The sequence below is a fragment of the Pseudorasbora parva genome, chromosome 24 (genome assembly GCF_024679245.1).
Source record: "Pseudorasbora parva isolate DD20220531a chromosome 24, ASM2467924v1, whole genome shotgun sequence".
Lineage (NCBI taxonomy): Eukaryota > Metazoa > Chordata > Actinopteri > Cypriniformes > Gobionidae > Pseudorasbora > Pseudorasbora parva.
This window is the reverse complement of record NC_090195.1, coordinates 23013137-23032425: the sequence shown is the minus strand read 5'-3', so window position 1 is coordinate 23032425 and position 19289 is coordinate 23013137. Positions and strand designations below refer to the sequence as shown.

The window sequence follows — 19289 nt, the reverse complement described above, 5'->3', positions numbered from 1 at the left end:
TCATCACGGCAACCTTGTGCGGGTTTGTGATGAACGCAGTTCTCGCGTGTGAAAAGTATCTGTCTGTAGTACGTAGAGGCGGCAAGATCGCAAGAAAGATTGATGTGTGCCTGCAAATTATTTAAGATCATTTTCTATTTCTGTTGTAGATTCCCCTGTTGCAAATCTGCAGTATGCACTTTTTACACTCTCCGAGCACTTTTGTGGTTGACAACCCGCTGTTAGCATTCCTTAGAACATCGATTAGACTTTAGAAGACAGAATCGCAATTGTGAATGGTAGCAGACACAAATATATTCAGGAAAAGCAGAATTGATTTTACCGTGAATGCTGATGGAAGCAGCCGAAATGGCTTAGGAATCTGTAAGGAAAAGATTTTAGCATTGAATTGCTTCGAGCTGTTTGGGCTATACAGCGTGAGTGGGCAGGGGAGGCGACCTACCGGAAAAGCCATCCATGCTAAAATGAAACTGGTCAATGAAAGAAGGTAAATCTGCTGTATAACACACCTCTTATCGTTGATTAGCTTGATGTGCTCCACTCATGTTTAATTAGGTTTAATCATCTGAGCGTGCTCCACTTGTGTTTAATTAAGTTTAATTATCTGCATGGGCTCCTCCTGAAATGTCGTTGATAAAAACATCACTAAGTTGCAGGAAATTACTATTCTTCCAATTTTTTTATATCAGCTATGCATTCCGTTAATCTTGTGAATTGGCAAGTTTCGTCAGGGCCTGAAAAAATATAGAGCTGAGTATCGTCAGCACAACAATGAAAACTAACGCCATGCTTCCTAATGATATCTCCCAGTGGTAGCATATACAGGGTGAAAAGCAACGGTCCTAACACTGAGCCTTGCGGTACCCCATACTGAACTTGTGATCGATGTGACAACTCTTCATTTACTGCTACAAACTGATAACGGTCAGATAAGTACAATTTAAACCATGCCAATGCAACTCCACTAATGCCAACATAATTTTTCAGTCTATTCAAAAGAATATTGTGATCGATAGTATCGAATGCAGCGCTAAGATCGAGTAACACTAATAGAGAGATACAACCACGATCATATGATAAGAGTAAATAATTTGTAACTCTAATGAGAGCAGTCTCAGTACTATGATAAGGTCTAAATCCTGACTGGAAATCCTCACATATACCATTTCTTTCTAAAAAGGAACATAATTGTGAAGACACAGCCTTTTCTGTGTCAAATCAAATTATGCGTTTACAACTAGTTCAAAATGCGGCAGCACGGTTTCTGAAAGGTTGTAAAAAATACACACACGTCACCCCCCTTTTGAAGGAATTACATTGGCTACCAGTTAAGTACAGAATTGAATTTAAAATGTTACTCTTAGTCTACAAATCTTTAAATAATCAAGCACCAAGCTATGTGGCTGTTTTTAAACGTGCTATACAAATAAACTGAACTTGAACTTGAACTTGAAGACACAGCCTTTTCTAGTATTTTTGTTAGAAACAGTAGATTCGAGATTGGCCTGTAATTGACTAATTCTTTAGGATCTGTCACGGTGTGTAGTGCAGCAGAGATAAAGAGATCCAGAACTTCCAAACAGATGGGCTTTTATTATTTAAGAATAAAAGAACAGAACACCAAACACCACAAATCAGACTTTAGACTGGAACAAGGAGTGACTACACAAGAGGAACTTAAATAGGGAACCAAAACGAGTCATTAAACAAGACACACTTGGAACAGAAGACAGGTAACCAAGAAGACAGATAAATGGCGGAGAACTAACAAAGGAACATGTGAACAGTGCAAACACAAAGGAAACTGACTATACATTTGACAGGATCAAGTTGCGTTTTTTAAGTGGTTTAATTATGGTCAACTTAAAAGCTTTCGGTACATATCCTAATGTCAATGATGAATTAATAATATTAAGAAGAGGATCTATGACCTCTGGAAAGTATCTCTTTTAATAGCCTAGTTGGTATAGGGTCAAGCATACATGTTGTTGATTTTGATGATTTAACAAGTTTAGCCAATTCTTCTCCTCCTATAGCAGTGAATGACTGTAATTTTTGTGACACTACAATGTTCTGTCTGATGTGATACTGTAGTAGACGGCTGCATGGTTATAATTTTATTCCTAATATGATCAATCTTACTAGTAAAGAAGTTCATAAAGTCATTACTGCTGTGCCGTTTACAAACGTCAGAAGTTGAAGCTTTATTTTTTGTTAATTTATCCTCTGTATCGAATAAATACCTAGGGTTGTGTTTTTTTCTTCCAAAAGAGTTGATAAATAAACAGATCTAGCAGTTTTTATGGCCTTTCTGTATGCAATCATGCTCTCTTTCCACAAATTGCGAAAAACCTCCAGTTTTGTGTTCTTCCAGCTGCACTGGATTGTACCACGGCATTGGATTATTTCCTTTAATCTCCTTTAAGCGCCGGGGAGCAACTATGTCTAAAGAGCTAGTAAAGAGAGAGTCAATACTCTTTCTTTTCTACTCATTGGCAAGTGTCCTTGCAATGAGTAGAAAATCTGTTGTGATTAGTATTATGCCAAGGCAGTGAAGCAGTACTGTATTTCATCTGGCCAGGTAATAATAGATTTTATTTATAATGCACTTTTCATTCCGAAGAATCTCAAAGTGCAACAAAGGGGGGGGGGGGGATAACAACAAAAAATGAATAACAAGTAAAAATATAGAATACTACAAACAATCAACCAACACAGAAAACAGAACAGAAACAGAGCTGATGGTGAACAGAAACAGAGCTGATGGTGAACAGAAACAGAGCTGATGGTGGACAGAAAACAGCTGATGGTGGAAGTCTCTGTTAGCTCCGCAGCACACTGTGGTCCACTCCATGTTTCAGATTTCTCCCAGCGGCAGTGTCCCGATGACATCGCCGAGGCACGACAGCTGAAGACCAGATGATGGGTCTTCTTCATGATGATTCAAACGATGGGGATCGCTGCAGCACCATGCAAGAGGCAGAACATTCCTCCGGGCACTTCTGTGGACACACCGGGGCCGGCGCAGATGTCGCTCCACGGTCGCAATGCAGGACGGAACAGCGGCGCAGCCGAGAAGCAGAACATCCCAACATCATGCCGGACGCCGACGACGAGAGCCCGGATGATGCTAGCCCGGTGCAAACTTCAGCCACCATGCAGCTTAAGCCCAAGGGAGACCACCAGTGAGCACCCGCGGCGAGAAACATCAAATGTCCTCCAAACCAGAAACCAACCGCAGCAATTCAAACGTAAACATTAGAGAAGCGGTTGAAAACGGCGAAACGACGAACAACGACCTCTCAGTGGCTGCCAGCAATCAGCAACAGTCCCAATTGTAGCTCTGACTGTTAGACTAGTCACAAACATAAGGAAATAAAATAAAATGTAAATCTAATAGTCCATTAACATGATTTGTTGTGGGTGGAGAAGCGGCGAACAGACAACGGCAGCGTCCTCTCCCCCACGTTCAAATACAGGTATATTATATATTATATATTATATTCACGTACAGGTATACCCTGTAGCATCAATAACTCATAGATCAATTTCAAATATCCACAGTTATACACTGAATTGCATAGCAGGTTCCCTGGGGCAAGTCAGAAAAAAATGAGCAAATGTTTGTGACAGCTGTCTTCCTGACTAACCTCATCGCCAATTTGTGTTATCTGTCAGGAGTTATTAAACAACAATAAAGCTCACAAGAGCAGCAGACTTCATAGATCTTTGCTCATCACTTCTGTTCTCCATTCATTATTTCAGAACACAATACTTCAAAATAGTAGTCAACAATACAAATCTTTTCATAAACACAACAAATAACAAACATATACCAAACAGTGATTGATTTTAAATTGCTAGGTCCACCTGACATGTTATTCTATCTCATATATCAACAACTGTCCTGTTTTTGAGTTGCAATGAGGATATGTGTCCCAGTTACTCCAGTTTGAAGTATGACATGTTCAAGAGGAATGCACTTACAGGGAGCGTTTAATCAAAGGTAAGCAAGTAGAAAAGAGCTTTAAACATTCCAGCACTGAAGATTATTCACTTTCAGCCAAAACACACACACACACACACACACACACACACACACACACACACACACACACACACACACACACACACACACACACACACACACACACACACACACACACACACACACACACACACACACACACACACACGATTACAATCTTAAGATTACAGAAGCTAAACTGGACTTTTTTTTGTTGGCTAAAAACAGGTGACAAGGATTGAATGCCTCTGAAATGTCGCTTATGGATGGTTGCCAAGGTGTTTCTATGTGGTTGCAATGGTGTTCTTAATTGCTTTAGCTTATTGTGGATAGTTTTGTGGTGCTTTTGACTTCAGAAAACATTAGTAAATAGGTAATTTTACTGGGTGTTCCCTTATAATGGAAAAGGTTGAACAAGGTGATCTAGCCATAATTGTTTGCCATGTCAATATGATAAAATTTCAAGCAGAAAGAGCAACAATCACCTAGGGGTTGAAATCACTTTTTCCTATATCACACACTGTACCATACAATCCGGTGGATCATTGTTACAAGTGTCTTTCCTTTCATTATTTCAGTTATCACATTGTCTAATCATGAGAGTTATTCCATACAATCATAATTTTTAAGTCACATTATACCATATACATTTGATACGTTACATGTTTATTAGTTAATTCTTCTTCTTCTTTTTTATTTTCGGCTGTTCCCTTCAGGGGTTGCCACAGCGAATCATCTGCCTCTATCTATTCCTATCCTCTGTATCCTCTTCTCTCAGACCGACTACCTTCATGTCCTCCTTCACTACACCCATAAACCTCCTCTTTGGTCTTCCTCTTGACCTCCTATCTGGCAGCTCTAACCTCAGTATCCTTTTACCAATATATTCACTCTTCCTCCTCTGAACGTGTCCAAACCATCTTAACCTGGCCTCTCTAACTTTGTCTCCCAAACATCTCACATGTTTTTGTTTTATTTTTGTATTACTCTCTACCATTTGGAAAAACAATTATCTGTATCTTATTCACAATATAGTAAAATAAGAACATTATAAATAAACCACTATCTAATCAGCCTGAATTATTACCATACTATTAGACAGCTAAAATGCATGCATACCTGAAAATTGCATTGTGTGGACAATATGCACTGATTGCTTCTTTTGAAAATAGTTTGTATGATATCGGCCACAATTTAATTTTACAAAATATCTGTGTTTATAATTTGTATGTTGTAAGGTGTCTCTTCTGTACATGTTGATGTACAGAAAATGAATAGACTTGAGTGAATCTGAGCAGCAGCTGGATACCCTAATCTCTTTCAGGCACAGTTGGAAGTGGCTGCTTTTGGGATATTTGTACTGTGATTGTTGTTTATCCAAATTCACTCCTGTTATTTTCTTCACATCCACCATGAAGCACTTTAAAGCATGCTGCTCTCAGCAGTTTTCACTGCACTCTAGCGATAAGGAGCTGAGAGTTGTCTTGCCTTTCTATTTGATCCTTTCTCTGGCTGTTCTCCAAACCACATCATGAGGAATGTGTTTACAGGTTGTATGGATGCAGCACTGATAGATTACACTGATGAGACTTGGTGTGTTGACTTTAAATGTGTTAATAAGAGTCACAAGCAACATAATTTCTATTTGTCTTTTCCTCTTCTATTTGTCTTTTCCTCTAAGAGGAGTCGTCTTAAATTGTGATTTAAAGGTCAAGGAAATAAGGCACTTACTGTATATCTAGCCACTCACACATACATCCAGGGTTTATTTATGTATTTATTGTTTATTTTATTATTTTATTGTATGTTGCCTGTCAATAGCAGGTAAATCAAGAAAACCAACCAAGGCAACTGCTATTTTATTTACTTGTCAAAACCTGATTATAAACACTTGGTGCTTGGCGAGTGATATTTTTAAACCTTGCTATACATCCATCCAGTCAATACATTTAAAGAATAATTTAACATTCTGATTTAAACTCTGCATCGGAGTATAATGGTAATAGTTTTTTTTTTTGTATTATTGGATAAAACATCCATACATCCTCATTAGTCTAATTATCTATTCATTTTTCTATTTATACCTTCATCCATACAGCAATCCATCTAACTAAGTTACTCATATTAAGCTGAAAGTTCCTGGACGCCCAGTAACGCCAAATGAATGAAATTTTACTACTTTATTTTAATTAAGCTCTCCAATATGCACTGCAAGATTACTCATTTGATTACTTTCCTTTTCATTTGCCTTTACTCTGAGGGAGGATGAAGTGGAGCAGCATGGTTCTGCGTGTGTTAGTGGATCTTTCAATGACGGGCTGAACCCTACGCTGTGATTGGCTGATCAGCTGGATGCTCAGGTGCTGGAGGAGGATGTAAGCAGCCGCTGGATGTCACCATGTGTATGAGAAGAGATAGCAACACAGAGGGGAAAATAAATCTGTCTGATAATGGGCTAATCAATCATTAGCCGTTTAATTTTTCCATCAAACAATAACTTATCCTCTACAGATATTAGTAAATATATTGCTGAACATAGACGGAAATCCTGTAAATCAGTTCGCACCAGTCGGCGCCCCATAAGTCAAAGCGCGTGACTGTGTGTGTGCCTGCGTGGGAAATCACATATCACCGATCAATGGAAGTTAACCGAGCCAAACCCGCCTCGCTGTCAGTGCATGGACGTTTGTAGCCTGCGGACATCCCGTGGATGTTTATTTCACGTAAGTTTGTGCAGATGCCACAATGATTCTGTTGGGATCCAATTGCATGAGCTGGTCGAATCGTTAGTGAATGTGCAAAAGTTTCTTTGTGAATTGAATAATTGCCCTGTACAATGAGAGGATGGCGAGAGGTGCATGTTTGTGTTTGTGACCCTCGTGTATGTTACAGTTGTCGGTTAATTTTACATGCAAAGTGTGCTAGGTGCACCTGACACATTTAGTCCTCTGCCTATGGCAAGCCGTTTTAGCATTCATTTATTAAAACCAACTAGTTTCTCTTCATTAGTACAAAATCTTGCCATCTTGAAAATCTTGAATTCTACTCAATTTGTGGAGATACTAAATATGATTCTACACACTTATGTGTCCTGCACACTGCGATTTTTTTTTTCAAAATCCTTTGCGAATGTACCTTGTCAGACTGAAAGAACATGATCCCCGATGTAAGCCATGTCACACTGTAAGATCTCAGTTGTCATTAATGTCACACTGTATGATAGTCAAGGCGTCCAGAGTTTTATATCATCAATGAATGACGTGTTCGGTGACAGTGAGCTGCATTACATGTGGGACTGAAATGGTGGCTACAAATAAATCTCTAGCTCTCGTTTTGGTCATAGGTTGTCTTGAAAAAACAAGATATTTGACGGTTGCCGTAGGAGAAGTCACACTAAAGGATTGTGTGCCAAACCTGTGCACCAGGATTGTGCGCCAGAATTTTGTTTGAGGTCAAATTTGATCGTAGTGCTCATTAATCAGCTGCCGGTGAACATGTCAAACTAACGATCAAAGACGTCAGATTTTAGCCTAGGATCAGAGGAATCTTTTAGGATTTACAAAATTTGTCTCAGACGGCGACAAAGGATTAAATTATAGGAGTATATATATATTATTTTTTTTTTATTATTTTTTTAATCTTTTTTTGTGCCACAAACATTCTATATAAGGGAGAAATGTCTTTACTTTCATGTTTAACCGGTTATTTTGATGTTTTTTGTCTGGCGATAATGTATATTAACAAACTGTTTTTCATTGATACAATTTAAAATAAAACCATACTTAAAACTAAATTAATTAAAGCTAAAGCCATAAAATTATCACATGATGGAAACCCCTAAATGTTCTATATGAAGCACCTGACAGAAAACCTTTTTAGGTTCTATGAACATTTTCTAATAAAGGTGTAGTAATAATTAAGATACTAGTGTATCATTAACAGGTAGGACTACAGTATAACATCTAATAAATAAGTTACAGTAAAACTGGAATAGATACTAACAACTGAAAGAATTAGTAGTATCTAATTAAAATGTAGTAGCAATCAAACTGCACCAAATACTGCAACAAACGTATTTGGATGTATGTCCACCGACCCAATGGACATCGCTGCTCCAAGCTTGAGACGGACTTGATAAAAGCGTGCACTGTTCTCACTCAAACCACAGCCAACCTGCTGCTTCTGCTTTAAGAGGGAACCGCTGCTCATAACTGCTTGTCTAGGATATTTAATTCTTCGTAAGAATTTGTAATAATAGCATATTATAAGCGAAAAGGAGCTAGCAAAAGATCCAGTGTGTATCTGTATTTGCACTCTTTGTTCTTTGTTCTTTTCTCAGAGAAAAGCTTAACTCCAAGTCTTCCAGAGTCGCATCAAAGCTGATTCGAAAGACCGCCTTTCGCCAGTTTCTGAGTTTACTAGAAGCCATAGACAGTAAAATAAAGCTAGAAGCACACAACAAGAGTTTGGCGTTTACAGCTCAGAAGGGTATTCAGAGTTGCTAGGCGACACTCACGGGCAAATTAGATTTGCTGCCGCTAGGGTGCATCTAGATTTCTAGGCTAGGCTATGGTATCAACAGTTCTATTTAATTCTAACATATCTTCAAACATTCTCTAATAACATCAAATAGTCATGAACTGTAAGAAACTCAGACTATAAAAACAATTATTTAAAGTTTATTTAATAAGGCAATTTCAAAGAGAATAATATCTATTTTCCAAGAGACACCTGCAAACAACTTTAAATAAAAAAACACAAAGCAGTGTGAAAATATATATATATTTTTAACCATTACTCACCTCTAGCTCACTCTGTAACATTTACAGACCATGTTCCTGCCATCAATTTTCTGTAAAAATCCTTCCAAACACTGTAATCACGATTTCTTCCTGCATATCATCCGCATTGCGGAGGACGGAGACACATTGCAAGCGTGGCGTTTCTTTTGCGTGTCAACTGCGTGCTATTTTCTATGCCTTTGCACACAGAAGCGTGTCTGACGCGCCGCTGCTGCTGTTATTGATGTAAGGGAAGGCCTATACTTCATACTTCATGTTAAACATAAATATATAGCCTACTGATAAAGCAAAGACAACATTAGCACTCGGCAGTATTGACCATACATATCTATGGTATTGATGGCAAAATATGCTGCAAAATATTTCGTTCTGAATTGATGTGCATAATTTGAAAATCGATAATTGTTATTATTTATTTAAATTACAGTTATATTTGCATTTGTCACAACCTAAAGACTTTTAAACATCAAAATGTAATTTTTTTATATGTATTTATGTCCAAATAACATCTAAAAATCTTTTTCTCTCTTCTTATTTGGTATATTTCTGTTTGGGACGGAAAAAAGGAAAAAGATTAAAAAGACTATTCAACAAAACAAAACAAAATATCTTATGTTGTTTTACTTACCTAGTAAATTAATTTTGATTTTAGATATTTAGACTAGAAACAAAACAAAATTACTAAGTAAGAAGAGCATTTTTGCAATGTATTCTATTTTCCCCTGAAATGCTTGTAACACGCGTGCTTGGTGAAAAATAGGCATCTGTTCTATTTCTAGCATGCACGTGTTTTCAGCGCAGCTTGATCTATGCCTGAGACACGCGTCACGCAGTCAGTGTGCAAGCTCTACAGACCGCTTGCAGCATGTCGCTGGAATGAAGTCTCGCAAGATTTTGTAATTTTAAAGGGGGGGTGAAACACTCAGTTTCAGTCAGTGTCATGTCAGTCTTGAGTACCTATAGAGTAGCATTGCATCCTGCATATCTCCGAAAAGTCTTTATTTTTTTTAATAATTATATTAGAAAGATGTGCTGTTCCGAGTCTTTCCGAAAAAAGCCGAGCGGGTGGGGGCGTATCGTGTGAGCGGAGCTAAATAATGACGTGTGCGCGCTGCTGCTATTGTGTTGAGTTGAGTGCGTCGTAAAGCTGTGTCATCCCTAACAGCGGGAAAAAAACTTTATTCAAAATAAAAATATGGCTTTTAATCAGATACAGCCATACATCTATGATCCGGAATCAGACCCAGAGGCTGCAGTTGAACAGGAGCAGCAGCGAAACGACTAGAGCAGGACGTCTCTATGTGGTACAAGTTATACACTAACTATATAATATGCTTAGCGGCTTGTGTTATTTACATATTTATACTTGAATTATATCGTCGTATTTTTGTCTTTGAAGGTGTACATGTGGGAAGTGCAGTTGTGCACGTGTGTGTGTGTGTTTACGCGTGGTTTGTGTAGACAATTGTAACGTTAGTAAGCGGACTGGTTTTGCACGGCAGGCTAAGTTAGTGTTTACATAGAAAGACACGGAATAGTAGCGCATTTGAATGAAGAAGCGCGCTTATTTAGTTCAACATATTTCCCCACTCTTTGTGTATTGTTGTTTGGAGTGCTTTTACAATACACAAAAACAAAGTTACACATATAGTGGCCAGCTAAACAAATGTACACGCACTACACATCGCATGCTCCATTGATCAATTAACTATACGTGATCATGTTTGGGCTACTTGATGAGCATAGGCAAAAACACAGACATTTGAAGCAGTCTTACTCACAGCCTGCGGTTCTAACGTTGGGACCTTTATCGTTGGGACTGCTCCATCCTTCAGCATTAGGCGATCGGAAAATCCGGCGTCGAGCTGGGCCTTGTTTATGAAACAGTCGGCACCGAAATGCAGCGAACAGATATAAACATTCGCGCAACTCAGTTGCTGATCCGGAAAAGCAAATTACATCCACTGTTGCCTTAAAGGGGTACTTCAGCGCTGGGAAGATGAATCTGTATTTAAACTGGGTCATCAATGCAGTAGAAATGTGAAATTATTTTTGAATTTGGTGTCTTCTAGACTGAGAAAAGACAGAAAATGTATTTTTGTCTCATGGGGATGAAAGACTACAATTCCCAGAATGCTTCGCTGCCCTGTGAGGCCATTCCCAACACCACCAACTTCATTACTGTGACTGAGTTAGAGAAGACACTACAATTAAAAACTGAACGTGTCTGTTCAATATAATGAGTGAGTCACCGCGCGAGTATCACAGCACTGAGCACTAACTGCACGAGTGATGAGAGCTGAGGTAATCGCGACTACATTCGCGGCATACATTCACACAGGAGTTCAGTCTGGCACGCGTTTCAGTTCATGCCTTTGCAAGCTTAACTTTCATAGAAATGAATTTGAGAAGTTAAAAGACTTACATTGCTCACCATAGCTCCGTTTAAATGATCCTGTCTGCAAGCTGAGCTCTCCCTGCCAGCTGAGTGTAATCTCCCATCCCCCATGCGCAGATTCAAAACATGCGGAAATGGCTCCCTCTGCTGGCTGTAGTCTTTAGCCTCTGGGCAAACATTCCTCCTATGATGCAAAAATCGTCATTTTGCATCATAGGAGGAATTTTTCCAGAAATAAAATGCATAAATCTCAGGGAGATATGAGGGGGGAAAGCACAATAATTTGAATATTCTCCAGGGTTTCTACTGATACAAAGCCATATGCTAATCGCTGAAGTAACCCTTTAACGCGGGGTTTTAGGGGAATCTGTGCAGGACTGTTTTGGTCTGGCAACCAAAAACGCACTTTTTTGGTGACATTGTAATTGTGCACATCACCTGTGCAGCGCATCCTACAAGCCAGCGCTTTGATGGGCGTAGCCTGTTACTTTCGCTCTCTCCCTCTCTCTCTCTCTCTCTCTCTCACGCTCTTCCGGTAGAATTGTCCGTACGGCCCATACAAGGAAATTCCGCCGCCATTAACGTCAAGGGGACGCATGATCGCAAAAAACTTGCCGAAACTTATGACTAACCGGAAGTAGTATTTTTGACAAAGAAATACTCCCATCAAACGTCCACCTTAACTTTTGAAACTTTGTCCATGTTTAGTATGGGAATCCAAGTCTTTAACAGTGTAAAAAGATCAGTATGCATGAAACAGCATTCCCCCCCCCCCCCCCCCCCCCCCCCTTTAATAATTGTTTGTAAAGTACCGTTGATCTGGCACTGAGCCAGAGACTTGAGTGAGTGAGAGACTGACTGAGCTCAGTGTCTTTTACTTTTTATTTTAGGTTTCTTACACTTCAAATTACATTACACAATCACAAAAATGTTACATAATATGTTACATTTTTGTGATTGTGTAATGTAATTTGAAGTAACAGGAGAAGTGGATGATCTTAAGTTGTAAATCAGCATGCCCCATCTCCATCAGGGTTTAAACCTATAATGGCAGTGTGGACGCCCACAGCCTGTGATAACTTTACCGATCAAATAACACAATCATGTTCTACCCTGTTCCCTCACGTAATGTTACATAAGGTGAATTCAGAGTGATTGGGACACTTTCCCCATGTCATCTCAATGCCAAAAAGTATCCTAATCACCTTGAATTCCCCCTATATCAGGAGAAGTGGATGATCTTGTGTTATAAATCCAGGGCATTCAAACTAATCCAATCGGCGACCGCTGCCCCATCTTCCACGTCCCCCGCCTGTTGACTCCTTGAAGTTGTTGTGGGTTTAAATTCCTCGTCGGAGCCCATTGACTCAATTTCAAAACTCTAGCCGCATAACATACAGATAAAATGTCACACACTGTGCTATTGAAACCTACTAATTCACTTGCCTGTCATGAAATAATGTACTAGCAAACCTTATTTAGCATTATGGGGGAGGAGCTGTGGAGAGAGGGCAGCAGAGAGCAGGGGCGAGTGACCTGTGAGTTGTGCTTAAAATGTTCAGGCTGAGTCAACGTTTTCTAAAAACTCCCTACTGCAGCTTTAAGCACAATAAGCAGCACATTTTTTGCAGATTTATTAAAAAAGAAAAAAAGAAATATAACATGGTCTTAAGTAGAATAAACGCCACTACTGAATCCACCTGCATTTGGCAGGTTGGTGGGTGTTTATGTCAATCCCTGGATGTATTAATAATCTAGAAAAATAATCCAGAAAAATATAGTTTTTAGGAATATATGTTACCACAGCTTGCCATACTTCCCCCTTCTGATTACAGTGATGCTGTATTCTTCCTAGAGAGAGCTGTTGTTTTTACATTCATTCATACTTTTTTGCACAATTGCAGTAGTATTGCACTGTGAGCCCCACTGACCACCCAGAGCTGTGTTTGTGGAGAATGCATCGTGTGAATGTAACATCTGTGTGTCACTTAATTTTGCCTCATGGTTGCGTTAGGGGTTGGATGTAGACAGCTCAATGAATCATCCTCTCTGCATGCATTGAGCCAACCTGCCTGCACAGCTGCTTTTATTCAACATGACAGTGTATAATGACAGACTAATGTCCGCTGTTTTCACTGCATTGTTTTAAGGATGTACAGAACACACACAGATAAAAAAGGTTATGGATTATAAGAGCTGTAGTGAAGAAGGAGATTTGGTTACAAGAGCAGGGAGAGTTAGTGACTTACTTTACACATAGTAGTACCCATTTTATATTGCATGTTGGTAGGGATTTCATAGCTGGTTAACCATTGCATTTGTGAATATGCCTTTTCTTATAGTATTTTATCACACAGCTCTTTGAAATACTTAATTCTGATTGGCCAATCTCAGCATTCTGTGGTCAAATATTTTTATATGATGGCCATTAAACTACCTAATTGACCACTGTCCATTTCCGTTTCTCAAATCAATATTTCATGTCCATTTATTTATTTGTTTGCTTGCCAAATAGTCACATAAAAAGCGGATAATGTGCAGTTAATCGAGTCATAATTGCAAAATAAATCCATTCAGGGTGTTACAAGACATGCACGGAGGTTCAGTTGTGGTTTATATTAATAATGACCAGTTGACTGTTAATGACATGCAAAATGTTATGTTGTATTGAAGAAAGTTTTGGATTATTACTAGGTCGATCGATAGTGGATTTTACCGATACCAATAGCTATGTTGGACCATGCTTGTCGATAACCGATTAATCGACCGATACTTTTTAAAAAGATACTAGATTAAAATAATAATAATAGCAATAATAATAATAATAATAATAATAATAATAATAACAAATTAATCATATTTACATATGCAATTATAAATTGCATATGTAAATATGAATATATTAAAATGACAAGTTCTAACAGAAAAAAATCTACAGAAAATAACTAAAACATTAAAATATTACAAATAAATGTTTCTTTGGCTATAACCTAGAAACATGTAAGTGAATGTCAGGTAAAAGACTGCAAGTCCCATTTGTTAACAAGGATTTATCAGCTTATTTAGCTATCTTACATGAATGATATGCAATATACATTTACACCGTGTAATAATAGTTGAGCAATACAATTGTATCTTAATCATTCATGTTAGTACATAGTGCATAAAAAAAGGTTAACAAATAAAACTAACAATGAATAATACTTCTACAGCATTTATTAACCTTACTTAATGTTACAAAATGGAATATTGGAAATAATGTATTATTGTATTATATTAAGTGTTATTTCATATAAATCCAAACAGTTTGCTTTTTTGAACACTTGACGGTTTTCTTATCAAAATATGTATTGAAATCGAATGCGTTTCTGATGTGTTTATATTTCTGTCGGATGCATGATTTTTGACGATAACCGATTGTTCCATTAATCAGCTATGGGTGCCGATTAATCGGTCGACCTCTAATTATTACATTATTATTTAATTTAATATGGTATGGGTTTGGCATGGTTTGTTGTATACTGTAGATGATATTTAGTGTTTTTGCTCCTCTACAGTGTTAAAATGTTTTCCCAATGTTTCATGATTCTAAAGTGATCATTAAAATGCAGTGATTTCCAGATAATGTACTTAAAGGTTAGCCTGACAAGCCAGACCCACATCAAGATGTTTGGTCTGGAAACTCACCACTGACAGGGCTCAATCCGAGGGGCGGGATAAACGGTTGTCTTTCTAACTCCCCTTTGCACGGCATGCATGCAATTGGATAGCGCAACAACCGACCAGAGCTAGTTGAAAGATTAAACTTTCGCTGCATCCGGTCGGCAAAACTCAGAACACATCTTCCCTTCTTAAGAATGACTTCAGTGCCGTTCTTTGTTCTTTTCTCAGAGAAAAGGTTAACTCCAAGTCTTCCGGAGTAGCAGTCAAAACTGATTCAAAAGACCACCGTTCGACAGTTTCTGTGTTTACTAGAAGCACGCAAGCGCAACTCTGCTGTCATATTAAGCCCCGCCCACCGACTCGTGATTGGCCCGACCAGAGTTTGGCATTTACAGCTCAGAACTGTATTAAGAGTTGCTAGATGACACTCGCGGGCAGATTAGATTTGCTGCTGCTAGGGTGCGTCTAGATTTCTAGGCTACTTAAAGGTAGGGTAGTTCGGAATAATCTAAAACACTTTTGTCCAAATTTGTTTAAACTTTCTTTATATGTCAATACATAATAAAAATGTAAGTACTCTGAAAAAGAGAGTATAAAAATCGAGTGACACTAGACTTTTTAATCTGCAATAAACACCACTCATTATTTTCGTTTGGGCCGAAACAAGTGATTGGCTGGGGCGACTGTCACACTCTATCGCTACCATGGCTACCACCGCTTTCGCTACAGGACCTGCCAATGTGCACATTCGTTTGATTTGAGCAGTTCAAGAGGCACGAAACCTAGGCAAAATAATGGCAGAGAAAGAGCATTCAAAATTCACAGTGCCAGGTTTTGCAGACAGCGAAAGCAAACAATGCAAAAAAAAAAAAGGAAGACAGTACATGAAAAGGCAATGCACAAAAAGTCTTTGGATAAACAAAGAAAACAAACGCCAGTAAATATCGGCATGGCTTTCCAACAATGGCGAGATCTGAGGGACCTCAAGGAGCTGAAAAACAGCTGTATTTCTGCTGGACAGGTAATCTTTCATTTTGATTATACATTTTTTTGGTTTATGTTTTCATGAAGCATGTATCACTAGCACATGTAGCTTCCTAATATAGCTAACATAACATTACTTAGCATAAAGTTACAATGTTATACACTTAGCCATTAGTAGAGATGATAAATACTCAATATGCTTAGCTCAAGTTGATCGCTGTCATGTTGAATTTTGCAAAATTTAACTTTTGATAACTAAATGCATGTGTTAAAGCTAGTACACCGTATCCAAGAACTTTTTTTAGAACTAAGTTAGCTTTAGCTACTACTAATCAACAATGCTTTCATCATGGAAACTCTTACATGCAAAACAGTACATGTTATGAATCTTACATAAAATTCATCTTCATCACAGTAAAACTGATGTTATTGGAAAAACATGTATCGATGCTACCCGTTTTCTTTGCCTTATAACTAGCTCGTTACTGAATCAAACAAAAATATATGCACTACATAAAAACTACATGCACTCCGCTCATCTCGTGCATCTTCCAGCTGAGTGGTCGGTTTAGCGCGTTCATGTATTTTGGGGGCGTGGCTTTGGAAAGAGCTCAGAAGGGAGAAGGTGGAGTGAATGGAAATAATGAGCTGTCTTTAAAACAGTCGTGAGAGGTCTACAGACACTCAATTTGTATGCTTTCTTTTTCAGAGTACTTGCATTTTAATTATGTATTGATATATAAAGAAAGTTTAAACAAATTTGGAAAAAAAGTTTTTTAATCAATTCTTACCTACCCTACCCTACCTTTAAAGTCCCATTTAATAGGAAGTAACAAGTAAGTTTTCTTCAGTGCTGTGACATATTTCCAAGTGAAATGAAATATTGAACAAGAGGGCAGGGTTTTACCTCAGCACTCCTCCTCTCCATCATTCGCGTATAGCAGACTAACGGTTGGAGGGGAGTGGTTACGCATTTTAAAACCCAAGCCGCTCAACGGTTGGTTTAAAACCCAACCCAAGCCACACTGCCGTCATCTGAGAAGGAACGCCATTTCCAGACTGCCAGTAACTTTTCAGATTTTGAGTAAAGATTACCACGGCAAACTTTTTTTTTCTGTGTCTTAACTTGCACAGATTATTTGTTCACCCTAAGAACTGTAATATGTGCTAACAAAGTAAATAGGGTCAATTTTGATTTCATGAGGTCTTTAAATGTACTTAATGTAATCAAAATGAGGCAAAATGTTTAATGTATAACACAATACCATGATGTCTAGCGAGTGGCAGCTGGAATCCTGTGATTCTGTGAACTCTTTTGTGTTGAGGGAAATTGCACTCGGGGTATTTTAAGCTGCTCTGGAAAATGATACTTGAATCAAATACTGCAGCATGAGCTGAAATGGAGGCTAGTCTTATGTTTGGGATAGTTACATGTGAGCCTAAAAGAGAATGCTGTTTCCTCCTCTCACTAGTTTCATAATTTAGTGCAGACAAATAACCAAAATGATGCAAAGAGAAAAGCTTAATTTAAGCTCCACGCCATGTTTCTTATTAGGGGGAATTTATACCTGATCTCTTTCTTAGAAAGTGCCAGATTGTTATTTATGAAACCTGGGCATTGCCATCGGCATTGAGGAGCTTAAAGTAGTTTATGTTTGATTACGGCTCCATTCTAATTTCATTTAACACATTTGTGAATTAACCTTCATGCCATTACGATTAACACTTTTAACAGTGATTGCTAATTACTTGCTAAAATTACTACTATTACTATTGATGTTTGTGCAATAATACCTCAAATCATGCCACTCTACAAACAGTAAACCATGTGTCTCTTACATATTCTTAAAAAAGAATATGTAAGTGTAAATGTAAAAGAGAACATGTAAAAGAATAAGTATGTTGCTATATACTAAAACCACACGGTTATGTTAGGTCATTGGGCAGCAGCTGAGATGTCCACCAGGAATCTTGAATCAGACAGCAGCCTCTAGAACAACCTTCCTATGCTGCACACACATTCCTCTGTGCTGTATTGTTTTTGCTTCTCAATCCACAGAATACTTTCTCTTTTTATCCAAAAAATAACTAATAACTAAAGATAAAACTGTCATAAACAATTCAGTCTCCTGAAATAACTTTTAATATGCAATCTATTAAATGTCAGTCTGATATGTTCACTTATGTTTAGCAAAAAAAACAACCAGATAAACTAATTGCAGAATAATTACTAGCCTAGCATATTGCTATTATTGTTGTTATTACCAATTAGCCTGCTAGCTTAACTATATCCTACAGAAATTAAATCAAATTATTTATTAAGTAGGAAATTTTTGTCCAGAATAAGTTGCAGAGTGAACTGGGCATTATGCTGTTTTCTGTAAAACTACATACTACTACCTACCTACCTCATAATTCTCTCTCAGTATATAGTTAGCTAACTCTTTTTGAACGAATCTGTCAAAAAAAAAAAAAAAAGTGGATTTTTTCCAGGATCTGTGAATATAGAGGTGTGTGGTGAGTTTTGGGGTTTTGTGTGTTAAATCCGACTTCCAGAGCTTTGAACATTTCTGAAGTGTTTTGAGAAAATAGTTGCCTGTGTGTGTGTGTGTGTGTGTGTGTGTGTGTGTGTGTGTGTGTGTGTGTGTGTGTGTGTGTGTGTGAGAGAGAGAGAGAGAGAGAGAGAGAAGATTGTAAACAGGTGGAGTGCAATGTGATTGGTGGAGCTTAAAGGGCACAGCTGACTGAGTCATCACCCAGAGGCCGCATTTAACGTCATACACTCTCTCTCCTTTTCTTTGTCAGTATCTCTCCCCCTCTCCTTCTCTGTAATACCATCTCTGTCTCTTCCTATAATTGGCCCACCTCCTTCAACACAGTCTCCTCTTGTTTCCTATTTTATTTTATTGCTCTTCATCAATAAGCACCTACACACACATTATCCACCATTGACAGTTCAGTTAGCAGAATGAACATCTATGAAAATCCTGACTAATGTACTGTAGCCTTCCTGTTTGTTATAGTGCATATTTTTCTCATCTTCTTTATCTTATCTGTGACTCTCTTATTGTTCACCTCTGCTGAGGCCATCCTGAATGATCCTGATCTCTTCTATCCACATGCAGGACTTTAATGAGAGAGAGAGAGAGGGAGAGAGGGAGAGAGGGAGAGAGGGAGAGAGGGAGAGAGAGAGAGAGAAAGAGAGAGAGAGAGAGAGAGAGAGAGAGAGAGAGAGAGAGAGAGAGAGAGAGAGAGAGAGAGAGAGAGAGATTGATTGTAAACAGGTGGAGTGCAATGTGATTGGTGGAGCTTAAAGGGAGAGAGATTTTACAAATAGTTTTTTAAAACAATTATAAAAAACAAACCTCAATCATATTAAATGAACACACTCTTGAAAATTTAATTATTCTCTACA

General features: G+C 38.2%; 1 protein-coding gene across 3 annotated transcripts in view; it reads left to right on the top strand.

Moving 5' to 3' along the window:
* The first annotated feature begins 6435 nt into the window (after positions 1-6435).
* Positions 6436-19289, top strand: part of myripb (myosin VIIA and Rab interacting protein b) — a 281412-nt gene continuing 268558 nt past the window's right edge. The window contains exon 1 of one of the 3 annotated variants that reach the window (XM_067434434.1): positions 6436-6750. The gene's annotated coding sequence lies outside the window, so the exon portion shown is untranslated. Of the gene's footprint in view, positions 6751-15773; positions 15912-19289 lie in introns of those variants that run through there. The other 2 variants (XM_067434436.1, XM_067434435.1) reach the window with 2 other exon arrangements.